At 43.0% G+C, this 14,370-nt stretch overlaps 1 pseudogene; it reads right to left on the bottom strand.

Annotated features, from left to right (window-relative positions):
* LOC142743419 (derlin-2-like) overlaps positions 1 to 3,051 on the bottom strand; it is a 38,307-nt pseudogene extending 35,256 nt beyond the window's left edge.
* Positions 3,052 to 14,370: the final 11,319 nt, after the last annotated feature.

The following is a 14,370-nucleotide window of genomic DNA, read 5'->3' as shown; positions in this document are numbered from 1 at the left end:
TATTTTCAGACGTAAACGAGGCGTATTATGCCTCGTTTTACGTCTGAAAATAGGGCTACAATACGTCGGCAAACATCTGCCCATTCATTTGAATGGGTTTGCCGACGTACTGTGCAGACAACCTGTCATTTACGCGTCGTCGTTTGACAGCTGTCAAACGACGACGCGTAAAAATACAGCCTCGTCAAAAGAAGTGCAGGACACTTCTTTCAGACTTAATTTGAGCCGTTCTTCATTGAAGTCAATAAAGCACAGCTCAAAATTTACGGCTGTCAGAGAAGCCTCGCAAAATGCGAGGAGGAGCATTTACGTCTGAAACGAGGCAGCTGTTTTCTCCTGAAAACAATCTGTCATTTCAGACGTAAATGCCTGCTATCGTGTGCACATACCCTAAGGCTGGGTTCACACGACCTATTTTCAGGCGTAATGGAGGCGTTTTACGCCTCGAATTACGCCTGAAAACACGGCTCAAATACGTCGGCAAACATCTGCCCATTAATTTCAATGGGTTTGCCGATGTACTGTGCCGATGACCTCTAATTTTACGCGTCGCTGTCAAAAGACGGCACGCAAAATAACAGCCTCGTCAAAGAAGTGCAGGACACTTCTTGGGACGTAATTGGAGGCGTTTTTCATTGAATCCAATGAAGAACAGCTCCAAATTATGTCCGTAAACGACGCCTCGCAAAACGCCAGTACATGCAATTACGTCTGAAATTGCGGAGCTGTTTTCTCCTGAAAACAGCTCCGTAATTTCAGACGTAATTGCAGTTATCAGTTTTCAGATGTTCTTGGTCACTGCATGTGAACATACCCTAAGGGTATGTTCACACGCAGTGACCAAGAACATCTGAAAATACAGAGATGTTTTCAGGCGAAAGCAGCACCTGATTTTCAGACGTTTTTGTAGCAACTCTTGTTTTTCGCTACGTATTTTACGGCCGTTATTGGAGCTGTTTTTCAATGGAGTCAATGAAAAACGGCTCCAAAAACGTCCCAAGAAGTGTCCTGCACTTCTTTTTCGCGGGCGTCTTTTTACGCGCCGTATTTTGATAGCGACGCGTAAAATTACACCTCGTGGGAACAGAACACCGTAAAACCCATTGCAAGCAATGGGCAGATGTTTGTAGGCGTAATGGAGCCGTTTTTTCAGGCGTAATTCGAGGCGTAACACGCCCGAATTACGTCTGCTCACAGTGCATGTGAACATACCCTATTACCCATTAAAAAAATGGAAACTGGATAGAACCTACAAAATTAATCTGTCAAATTCATCATGGAAACTCCAAAAACTGAAGCCATGATGCATTGACGCCTGTGTGAAGAGAATAACTAATAAGTTGTATACATGTTCCAACCAATTTCCACGGGTAGGAAATAATTGTCGACAATCCCAGTGATTTGGGCGTAATCCGTAAACTCTGTAGTGTGTATAGGACCAATCCAAGGTCTGCAGTTGGGGTAAGCAAACATTGGGAATCTTGGATTTCCTCTTGACAAATCCTTTGGTCCCCTGGAGATAAGCTGCTGCCAGAGGTGTTTTCCAATGAGGGTATGTTCACACGGCCTATTTACGGACGTAATTCGGGCTTTTTAACCCCCGAATTACGTCCGAAATTACGGCTTGAAAGCGTTGACAAACATCTGCCAATTGAAAGCAAGTTTGTCTGTTCACACGAGGCGCACATTTACGCGTCGCTGTCAAAAGACGGCGCGTAAATAGACGCCCGCGCCAAAGAAGTGTCATGTCACTTCTTCAGATGTAAATGGAGCCGTTTTCCATGGACTCCATGGAAAACCAGCTCCAGTTACGTCCGTAATGGACGCGGCGTTCAAGCGCCTGCACATGCAGTTACGGCTGAAATGACGGTGCTGTTTTCTCCTGGAAACAGCCCCGTAATTTCGGCCGTTACGGACGCTGCCGTGTGAACATACCCTAAGGCTGGGTTCACACGAGCACATTAACGTCCGTAATGGACGGATGTATTTCGGCCGGAAGTCCCGGACTGAACACACTGCAGGGAGTCGGGCTCCTAGCATCATAGTTATGTACGACGCTAGGAGTAGCTGCCTCTCCGTGGAACTACTGTCCCGTACTGAAAACATGATTACAATACGGGACAGTTGTCCTGCAGAGAAGCAGGGACTCCTAGCATTGTACATAACTATGATGCTAGGAGCCCGGCTCCCTGCACTAAGTTCGGTCCGGGACTTCCGGCCGAAATACGTCCGTCCATTACGGACGTTAATGTGCTCGTGTGAACCCAGCCTAAGGGTATGTTCACACGAGGGCGTCCGTAACGGCTGAAATTACGGGGATGTTTCAGCCTGAAAAGATCCCTGTAATTTCAGCCGTAACGGCATGTGCAGGAGCTTGAACGCCGCGTCCATTACGGACGTAATTGGCGCTGCTATTCATTGGAGTCAATGAATAACGGCTCGAATTAAGGCCAAAGAAGTGACCGGTCACTTCTTTGACGCGGGCGTCTATTTACACGCCGTCATTTGACAGCGGAGCGTAAATTACGCCTCGTGTGAACAGACAAACGTCTGCCCATTGCTTTCAATGGGCAGATGTTTGTCAGCGCTATTGAGGCGCTATTTTCCGACGTAATTCGGGGCAAAAACGCCCGAATTACGTCCGTAATTAGTGCGTGTGAACATACCCTAAATCTGTACACTTTTTACTGATGAAAGCATGCGTTTTTAAGGGGGTACAGCCCGGATAACAATGTATGTGATTATACTCCAGCAGCCTCCTTATATCCTTCCAGCTGTTATAAAGACACTCACCTGCAGTCTTTTGAAGATTAGATCCGGGTTGAAATAAATCTGGAATGGGCTGACCGGTTCCATTTGCTGCAGAAGATGAGAAAATAGAAGCAAAGACTGAGGTCAGATACTGGACAATGCACATGTGACTGAAAGTGGCGCCCCCTCAGTGCGCGCATGTAGCACCTGGGTACTTACCACGGCGGCTGTGGTGTAAACTCGGGTGACGCTCGGGATATGCTGATAGTTCGCGGCCCCGCCACCACCACGCTGAGCCATATTACTGCCCCTGCCTGGTAACAGCTGCTGGAGTCCGGTTCGTGCCAGCGGTGTCCTTCCTCATCCTGTGCCAGTTCCTCCTCCCTCAGGGGAAGGTGCCCGGTGTCTTCACTGTCAGAGCAGGTGTCTGCCTTTGCATCCTCCTCAGTGAGGTAAATCCAGGGCGCTCTGTACGTGAATCCAGTTCTAACATTTCTGGGTTATAATCCGTTGCTGCTGTGTGCACATAAACAGGTATATACCGTGCTGCTATATACCAACAGTATGTGCGAGAAGTAGGTGTGGAGCAGGAGCTGTATAACGCTAGAGAATTGTCACTTAACATTGTAATCGGATCTTCTTTAGAAATGTAGGGTCCATTCACACAGTGCAGTTTTTAAAGCCACAACCAGGAGTGGAGTAAAAAAAAAAGAGGAGATGTAGAATCTTTCCTATATACTTCTCCTTCCTTTATGATCCACTCCTGGTTGTGGCTTCAAAAACTGCATTAAAAATCTGCACAAATGCTTGCATTGTGTGAATATACCATAAGCGCTCAATAAAAAAGGGTAACTAGAAGTTTAAAGAAAAACTTTCGACATGTCCTAGTGACATGTCAGAAGTTTTGATCGGTGGGGGTCTGATCACTCACCCCCACCGATCACTAAAATAAACCACCAGAAGCACTCTGGTGAGCGCTGTGCCGCTTTGATTCTGATCGGCTTTCCTCGGAGCGGTGTATCGGTTCAATAGAAAGTCTATGAGTTAGTACACCGCTCGCTTGGCTTTCAGAGGAAAGCTGATCAGAAACAAAGCTGCACAGCGCTCACCTGAGCGCTTCTGCCGCTTCGTTTTAGAGAGCGCTGGGGGTCTCCGTGCTCGGACCTCCACCAATCAAAATTTGTCACCTGTCACTATGAGATGTCAACAGTTTAAAAAAAAAAAAAAAAAAAGTTTAGTTACCCTTTAGGGTATGTGCACACACAAACTCAAAAACGTCTGAAAATACGGAGCTGTTTTCAAGGGAAAACCGCTCCTGATTTTCAGATGTTTTTTAAGCCACTCGCGATTTTCGCAGCGTTTTTTACGGCCATTTTTGGAGCTGTTTTTCTATAGAGTCTGAAAAATGGCTCCAAAAACGGCTGAAGAAGTGACCTGCACTTCTTTTACGCGGCTGTTTTGGAAACCGCTGCAAAAAAAGTGGCCCGTCGGCACAGGACGCCGTTTCCCCATTGAAATCAATGGGCAGATGTTTGGAGGCGTTCTGCTTCTGATTTTTCGGCCTGTTTACGGCCTGAAAAACGTCTGAAAACACTCCGTGTGAACATATACTCAAGTCCATATTACAGATATGTGTTCTACAGATCTAAGGCTTTGCGTTAGAGCCTCCGTCGAGCAGTTTTGTCCCTCTTTTTCCTCCTGTATATTCCGGTTATATCAGACAATACCCAGGCTTGCCGACTGGCGCTATTTATATAAACATAACTATGACTCGAGGTCAATGTGCAAAAATCTGAGATCATTAATATTACGTCGGCCCCTTAGGAGGTCTCCGACTTAGGGTATATTCACACGTTAGCAAAAATAGTCTGAAAATACGGAGCTGTTTTCATGCGAAAACAGCTCCTGATTTGCAGCCGTTTTTTAAGCAAACTCGCGTTTTTCGCTGTGGTTTTTTTACGGCCTTTTTTTAGCTGTTTTTCTATAGAGTTAATAAAAAACGGGTCAAGAAGTGCCATGCACTTCTTTTTCGCGGGTGTTTTTTTACGCGGCTGTTTTTAAAAACGGTCGCGTGAAAAAAATGCCCCGTCGGAACAGACGTTCTAATTCCGATTTTTCGGCCATTTACGGCCCGAAAAACGGCTGAAAATAAGCCGTGTGAACATACTCTTACAGCTATGCTTCTTATTCCATTGGCAACAATCAGAAGTTAAATATCTGGGCATCCATATCTCAATTCTATACCCCTATTGAAACGTTCCAAAAAGGGATACCTAGGCAAAAATTTTGTATCTTTTCCAAGCCCTGCCCATTCCTCTGCCCAGACATTTTTTTTGCGTCTTAAAGGGTAACTAAACTTTGAAAAAACTTCTGACATGTCAGTGAAACGCTCGGGTGAGCGCTGAGCCGCTTGGTTTCTGATCGGCTTTTTGTCAGGAAGCCGAACAATTGGTGTACGGGCTCAATAGAAAGTCTGTGTGCGTACACCAACCGCTCGGCTTTCCGAGAAAAGCTGATCAGAAACGAAGCGGCACAGCGCTCACCCTAGCGCTTCTGCTGCTTCGTTTTAGCGATCGGTGGGAATCTCAGTGCTCAGACCCCCACTGATAAAAACTTCTGACATGTCAGAAGTTTTTTGAACGTTTAGTTACCCTTTAAGCGCAGAACTAGTCATTTGGTATGGAAAGGGTCAAGACCTAGGTTGAGTTTTAACACCCTCGGTAGACTAAAGGCGAGGGGGCTCCTGGATTTTTCATTATACCACAAGTCAGCACTACTGTCCACAATCTCCGTTTGGCCATAAACTAGCGTGATAAGCAGTGAGTCTGCATGTAAAACTACTCCTCTTCCTCACTCTTATTTTTGATAGGGGACGGGAAGATACAGACTCTCCTTTATTACGCTTTGTCCTCAGATTTTGGAGAAGGGATAATAAAAAATTACATTTGCCAGTTCCTCCGGGCCCCCTCATCCCCATTTTTGAAAATCCTGACTTTCCCCTACATACTCTTACATACTAGCATGTGCACCCAAGTTGAGAAACTCTTGCATGCAATTTCTGTGTTAAACGGGTTTCTGCTACTTGAGGTAACGAAGACTCTTTTAGCTCTCGTATCTGGGTGTGGAGGACAATTTAGTCTGAAGATTAGGATAAAGTGTTTATGCTTTCTCACAAGTTATCTGTTTTCTGTCAATTACAGGAAAATTGTTATAAAATTAGGACTATATGGGCACATTCAGACGTGGCGGAATTGCTGTGGAATTCTGCAGCGGCCGTTTTTTACATTGGTTTCTATACATTTTTAGGAAAGTTAGTTCAGATGTTGCGGAAAATAACTGCAGAATTTAGGCTGCAGTGCAGAATTTTCCCCTCTGCAGCATGCACGTTATGTTGCGCAAAAGAAGCAGAATTTCACTGCGGATTTCAGCCTTTGCAATGCAAAAACTGAAATCTGTGGCAAGTCCGCTGTAATATCTGCAATGTCTGAATTACATGTCAAATATGCAAATGTTGGTGCAGATTTGTTGCGTAATTGCCCCAAATCTGCACCAACATTTGCAGCGGAAGAATTCCGCCACGTCTGAACATGGCCTATGGTAGAAGACGGAAGTCTGCTACATGCAATCTTCCTGATTACAATCTGTGTACAGTGCATCAGAATATGTTTGCGCTATGTAACTAATTGGAATAAATTAATAATAACGATGATTGTTCCTATGAAAATTTACTATTCTTCAAAAGGATAATGAACAAAATCTCTAGGTACAAATTGGTTGGTGCTTTAGACGCTCTATCCAAATGGCCACACCGACACTAGTATATTCTAAAAAGTAACATAAAATTAACATGTTAATATCAACGTAGTGCTGACACCCAATATGTTCACCTAATATTGCCATATTATACTCAAATAATACCATCATACAGTGTCTTTCAGTATTCCCAATGATACAGCCATAACGTAGCCAGAAAAGCCACCCAATGTAGTACTAACATAATAGTATCATACTGTACTCAAATAATACTGCCATGAAGCGTCCAAATAAGAGAACCAGCCATATTAGTGTCCATATAATAGTGACATCTATAGTGTCCATAAAATTCCGCCAGTATCAGTGTCCCTATAACGCCTCATGCTCACTCCAGTTATTTTCTTCAGGGTGCTATCCTTTTTTTTTTAACGGATAGCACATGGGCACATTAATTTCTATGGGGCCATGGGCACTCCCGTTATTTTAATAGTTAATAACTGAAGCCACACGGATGTCACAACAGACACACAGATCCGGTTTTAACAGACGTGAAAAAGGTGAAGGATGTATGCATGAGGCCTAAGGGTATGTTCACACAGGGCGGATACGCTGCATAACAGCATACAGCGTATCAGTCCTGATCGCCGCTGCGAATTCCGGACGAAAAACTGCACCAAGTTGTGGTGAAGGTTTTCAGCCAGAATTGGCTGCAGCGGTCACATGGAATGAAACTTCATCTCAGGAGGCCGACCTGGACGAAGAAGCACAGAATGGGTAAGTATAAGATTTTATTTTTTTCTGAGTTAAGATCTTTGCGGCGGAATTGCAATTTGTTGCAGGATTTATCTCCCCATTGAGTTCAATGGGGAAAACCTGCAACAAAAAAGCAGCGATTACATAAATACAATTGACATGCTGCGGATTAAAAAGCTATTTCTGAGCGTTTTTTCCCCGCTCATCATTTGTTCAAATCTCATCCACTCTGCTGCTACTGTAATAAAATGCGGATTTTCCACAATATGTAAACCCGGCCTAATAGTGCCCACAACAATCTCCCTGTACTAGCGTTCGTTACGGAGCCTCTGTTAGTGCCAGCAATAGAACATCTGTAGTTGTGCCAGCCAGTGCCCCTGCCCCTGTACTTTCAGTTGCTACATGCTTTTTGTTTTGAAATTCACTTGGTTTTTATTTTTCCAAAGTACAATACAAAAGTATACAACATCCCAATGATACAGTCTCACAGTGTTGTATACAGAACACAGAAAAAGCTTGCACCTTTAGATATCAGAAACATGCCTCGGACGTTGACATACTGACATATTAACAGACATACAAAGAGTGGTGGTGATAAATACAAGCAATTATACATATGAGATGTCAAAAAGGAACAGGATACGAAAACCATGTATAAGTTAGCACAGATACATTCACAGAGTGACAGAGTTCTTGCGGAGCAGAAGTTGAACATGGGGTAACTCCATCCAAGGGGCCCATTGAGACAAACACTTCTGGCTTATTGGCCACCTATATTCTAAAGGGGTCTCATCCATCTGCATATCCAATAAAGCCAATGCAGGGGAAGGTAAAAGTTCTGCTCCCATTAATTCTGATCTGTAGCGGAAGATACGCTTCCAGAATGGGTAGACTTGATTTACATGTCCACCATAGATGAAATAATGTGCCCCTTGCTCCACATTCCCTCCAACACAAAGGAGAAGCCCCAGCTTGCATATGTTGTAACCGCACAGGTGTGTGGTACCAACTAAACTGAATTTTCCTAACGGCTTCTATATGATTGACACATTTGGATATCCTATGTGAGTGATGTAAAGCAGCCCTCCAGTCCTCCTCCGAGAACTCCCGACCCATATCCGTCTCCCACTGAGACATGTATTTCAATTTGAGAAATGAGCTGTGGGTGTTTAAGGACAAGTAAGCTGAGGCCAAACCTTTCAGCGATGTAATATCCGAATCCAAGAATCTTTGAAACACTAAAGACGGTCCAGAGGCCTGGAGAGCTGCTGAACCCCTCTGAAGAAAGGGCCTAATTTGCAGAAACATAAACAAGTGAGTATTCGGGATATGGAATTTAGCCTGTAAGTCTGCAAATTAGCTTAATTGCAACCCATCAAACAGGTCAGATATCTGCTGTATGCCTGCTTGGCACCACACCGAGAGGTCTAAATTAGGTATCCAGTGGGAAAGATATATGAATGGGCATTTCATTAGGGAACAATGATACACTTTATATACCTTAACCGCTTGGCTCCACATCTGAATCATATGCCTAGTCGTAGGTAAAGAGCTGAGGTCAGTTCGCGAACCTACTAAAACACCCAGTAAGGCAGCATTAATATCTGATCAAAAGGTATGAATACTCTCTATTTGTGTCCACTGAGTTTTAACCTTCGGGTCCCAACAATACCTAACTGCAGCCAGGGCAGCGACCATGTAATACAGATAGATATTTGGTACACCTCTAGACACATGGGTGGTCATTAAATCATTAGAGATACAAGCTCTTTTATTCGCCCATATAAATTTAAGAAGTGTTGATTGTAAATCCGTAATAACCCTCAATGGTATTTGTAGAGGGATAGTTCTCAAATAGTAAAGAATCTTCGGCATGAGCCACATCTTTACTAGTTTTATCCTACCCACCCATGATATAACATCAAAGACCTTCTGAATTTGAGCCTTAATGGAGGAACAGAGATCTTTAAAGCTAAAGGCAACCATATCCGCCGATTTAGCCATAAGCTTAAGGCCTAGGTAAGATATATGGCCTTCCGTCCAGCTGAATGGAACTAGTTTAGAAATATGTTTTTTAACAGATTTAGAAACGTCAATTGGTAACTTTGCAGATTTGGAGTCATTCATTTTATAATAAGATACTTTACTGAAAGCGACTATACTCGCCAGAACATGAGGGAGAGATTGAACTGGGGAGGTTACAGTCAAGAGCACATCATCAGCATACAGTCCAATTTTATGCTGCACATTACCGACGGAAATACCTATGACATTCTGGTGAGATCTTATAGACTAAGCAAATGGCTCCATTATCAAAATGAAGATTAGCGGTGAAAGGGGGTATTGTACCATTGTACCATTTGAAAAGCAAAAGGATTTGGAGATTATCCCTGATATGAAAATCTGGGCCGTAGGTAAGGTATACATTGACATTATAGCTCTATGGATCCACCCCACGAACCAAAATTTAGTAAGAACCTGTGACAGGAAGCCCCAGTGAACTCTGTCAAAAGCCTTTTCGGCGTCCAAGGAGAGGCACACAACCCCTCCTTCTCACATCGACTTAGTAACTAGAATTAGGGAAATACATACAATGGAACATATGACGGCCTCTATTGACAATGGACTGGACAGGTTCAAAGTGGTGTGGGACCCGTGGGACAAATATTGGATACAGGAATCTCAAGATTAGGTTGTTGGTGGAGCTCCGACTATCCCTCCCCCCCCCTTATTTTATCCCCTGTGTCTTTTCCCTGATGTCTTGTTTGTCTATTGAAATTTACTGTTTTGTTATGTGAATTGCATGGCCTCCCATGCAGATCTAAGCCATATGTATATTTTGAAAATTTTCAATAAAAACACAGTTGAAACCAAGGAGAGGCACACCGCAGGTACAGAAGAAGACTGAGCAATATGAATTAGGTCTATCATTCTCCTAGTACCGTCAGTAGCTTGTCTGTGCTTGACAAATCCAACTTGGTCTACATTTATTAGTGAGGGAAGGAGAGGGTCCAACCTAAGGGCCAAGATTTTTTCAAATCCGTATTCAACAGAGATATTGGTCTAAAATTACCTGGTGATGTTGGTGGCTTCCATGGTTTTGGCAAGGCAATAATTGTAGCTGCCTGCATTAAACACTTGGGCCAAAGCGTCTGATAAGAGGTCAGGAAAAGTTTTATAGTACTCTCCCGGAATCCCATCCCATAGTTTTTATAGCTTTCCCTATGTCTTCTACTGATACCGGAGCATTTAAAGATTCTGTTTGTAAGTCATCTAGCTTTGGGAGATCTAGTCCGCGAAGGAACTCCTCAATCAGCTTGTCTGTAGGCTGGGGAACCGTCTCATCTGTGTTTAAATTGTATAACTTCTCATAGTATGCAACGAATGCATCAGCAATATCTACCGGATTATGAACTTTGCCTTTTGTAGGGTGATCAATGAAACCTATTGTACTCCTGGCCTGATATTTTCTAACTCTCCTAATAAGTGTAGCCCCAGCTTTATCTCCGGCTACATAGAAATGTGCTTTCACCCGTTTCAAAGCCATTTCGTATTTGTACAACCTCAATAAGTGAAGTTATTTATGAAGTTCTCTAATCTGGGCCGCAATTTGGGCATTAGGCTTCAACTTATTCAAGCGCTCCAGGTGATATAACTGAGTCAGTATGGAGTGTTTACACGACTCTCTCTGCTTCTTTTCGAAAGCCGCTAATCCAATAAATTCTCCACGTATAACTGCTTTGTGGCAGTACCAAAGTGTGGATGCAGAAATTTCAGGGGATGAGTTAATTTCAAAGTAACATTGAATAGCTGATGCTAAGGTTTCCTTGTGTTTGGGCACATTCAGAAGATATGTATTCATACGCCATGGTCTATGGTTTTGGAAATTATATTTTTCTAAAACAGTGAGTAAAATTGGTGCGTGATCAGACCATGTAATATGTCCAATAGAAGCTGATTCCACTGCTTGCACCAATTCACTATCTATAATAAACATATCTATTCTCGTGTAAGAATTATGGGTATGGGAGAAGTAAGTGTAATCTCTGTAAGTATCTCCATATATCATGCAAGTGTTCTTCTTTCAGTAACTGTGCTATGGAGGGCTTGCCCCTACCAACCACATTTGTAGAGTCCATGTCAGGATCAGATGTAATATTAAAATCTCCACACATTATAAGGGATCCCTGTTTGACCTTATTTACTAACTTAAGAACATGCTTTTTGTTTTGGAAAACACACGAGCAATCTCCACATTGTTTCCACTTAACGCAGCATATCTGTGGATTTTATACATGAAGGGCTGGGATTTTTCTTATAGTAGAAAGTCATATTAGGGACACTGCTCGGAATGGCACAGAGCCACAGTACTTCATGTGGAGAACTCTAGAAGAATAAAGAAGGACCGGCCTGTAATTATTCTTTACTATGTGAATAACCTTTAGGGTCAATGTCTGGGACAATGACTCAGTTTATGTTTAGCTTTAGCTAGCGATAAATTCTGAAGCATTACTATAAATCCCACAAGGAGTGAAGCCGCAGCTGCAATACACTGCTACCAGAAGGATCGTCTCTCCTTTAACATTTCCATACCCCTGGCACTGACCTAATTTTACCTCGTTAATCAGTCATCAACCACAAGAATTAGAAGCTATGTCGCTAATGACAAGGGGGAGGCCGGCGCCTTGTTTCCATCTTCATCTTTTTTTAGCTTAATTTAGAAAATTTGTTTTCCTTTCGTCCCATAGCAGATATGCGTCATGGTTCTGGGGTTTACAACAAAACAGGAACAGGGTCAAGTCTGCAACCCATTAAATGTACAGAACACATTTACATCTGCTGCAGACTCTGTGTCCTCAATCTATAGTTCAGCAGGATGCCAATACTTTTTATAAATGGGATCTCAATCCATTTTCCTATCCTCCCTAAGCATTAGAGTCTTTTATAAAGCTTCATTGAATAAAGGTATTATGCCACTTCAAGTAAGATACAAAGAACAAAGCCGATTGTCAGGACTCTGTGGTTGTTTCAGTGTGGGAAGTAGTGCGAGACTGACGTGTTTCCAGACTCGTGTAACAATAAGTCAACAACCCAAAATAATCAGGGCTAAGGTCTTATACAGCGTATGCTTTCACTGACACCTAGTGTTTACAGGTGAGCATAGCATTATTCTAAAATTAAAGGGGTTATCCGGGGACCAAAAATTGCTTTGCATTAATATTTTTAAGCCATTTACTAATGTACTTTAATTAAAAATTCGGTAGTAAATCGTGCAGTTCAAACCCCGTGAACTGTTCCCGGAAGTCCTGGAGCTTTTCTAATATTGATGATGCGCCGACACGGCCCCATGTGACGTAGGGCTTGCTTCCTGTGCTGTTAGTTTCGGCGTGTTATCAAGCGCATGACCGCAAAGGGCTGTCACATTGCCTATTGCTGGAGTCCCTGAGAAGAGAATCCGCTAGCGCTTTGCTCGGGGACTCCAGCACTGCTCCCGACATTTGGTCAGTGACTTCAGGGGTTTCCTATCGCTGGAGTTCCGGAGCAGAGCATCGGCAGGACTAGGCTTGATACTCTTTCCAAGGAGGAATTGTGTTTGTGAACTATGAAATCATAAAAATGGCTACAACCGAAAGGCAAATATGTAATTTACTTTGCATGTTAGGGTGATGGCGCTCTGGTGGTTCTCATGTCAGAGCTAACGTGAACAGCAACTCTATACTGACTGGCAGATGATAAAGGGGATCATGTGACGTCTGGAACACAGGAGTGACTACACTTGAAGGCTTTCCAGAACATCATCGTTCTTGTAAAGCATTAGGAGAGCATTCCCTGTGTGCCAGAACTAATGTCTGCAAGCTGTACGGTTTATGGTGATGAGCTGATGATAGAAGTCACTTACGTTAAAACTTATTATTAGTTATTCTAGTCCGGTCTTTTAATATCAGTAGTGCTTTCATCTATTTTTATACGAGACCATGAAATATATAGTACACTAGTAGAGTTATCCGGCTTCACACGGGTCTATTTGTTTTTGTGTGTGGTTAAAAACTTACCTACCGATATGAAGCCAACATATCCAATAAAGTCCAAGTGCAGGGTTCCTTTTTGGAGGTACGATTGGTCTGAAAAGTGTTCAATTTTTGAGAATGCTGAAATCCAGTATAGGTACAGTGTAGTATAGGTACAGTCCGTTCACGGTGAGTAAAGAAAGATGGCTGGATTGTTATGGAAACCCGGTGTAAAACAAAAATGACTGGGATGTTATGGGAACCTGATGCAAAACTGTGTGTATGCCAGTGAGGCTAATGAAGAACCTGTGAGCTTCTATTGGCTGATATGGGTCATCAGATGTGATATGGAGGAAGTCTCTTGATGTGGAAGCCTAGGGTGCCAGTGATATGGAGTAAGTCTCTCTTGATGTGGTGCCAGTGATATGGAGGAAGTCTCTTGAATGTGGTGCCAGTGATATGGAAGAAGTCTCTTGATGTGGTGCCAGTGATATGGAGGAAGTCTCTTGATGTGGTGTCAGAGATATGGAGGAAGTCTCTTGATGTGGTGCCAGTGATATGGAGGAAGTCTCGATGTGGTGTCAGTGATATGGAGGAAGTCTCTTGATGTGGTGCCAGTGATATGGAGGAAGTCTCTTGATGTGGTGCCAGTGATATGGAGGAAGTCTCTTGATGTGGTGCCAGTGATATTGAGGAAGTCTCTTGATGTGGTGCCAGTGATATAGAGGAAGTCTCTTGATGTGGTGCCAGTGATATAGAGGAAGTTTCTTGATATGGAAGCCAGTGGTGCCATATTTGCTTTTGTATTTCCCTTCCCTTTCCCATCCCTTGGTTGAACATGATGGACTTGTGTCTTTTTTCAACCGTACTAACTGTAACAAATGAATTTTTATATATATAAAAAATATATATAACATGGACGAAAATGTCCCAAATGCCAAAGCAACCATGAACTCCAATCTCTCATACCCAGATTTCAGAAGAATTTCAATTTTTATAACGAATAATAAACTATATGCAGCAGAGCTGAGATGGCTCACTGAGTAAGGGTACAATCATTACGGTTGCAGTTCATTCCAAATGATGATTTTCACATATGGTTTGG

This window comes from Rhinoderma darwinii, chromosome 1, assembly GCF_050947455.1.
Source record: "Rhinoderma darwinii isolate aRhiDar2 chromosome 1, aRhiDar2.hap1, whole genome shotgun sequence".
NCBI classification, from domain to species: Eukaryota; Metazoa; Chordata; class Amphibia; order Anura; family Rhinodermatidae; genus Rhinoderma; species Rhinoderma darwinii.
This window is presented reverse-complemented; position numbering and strand designations above follow the sequence as displayed.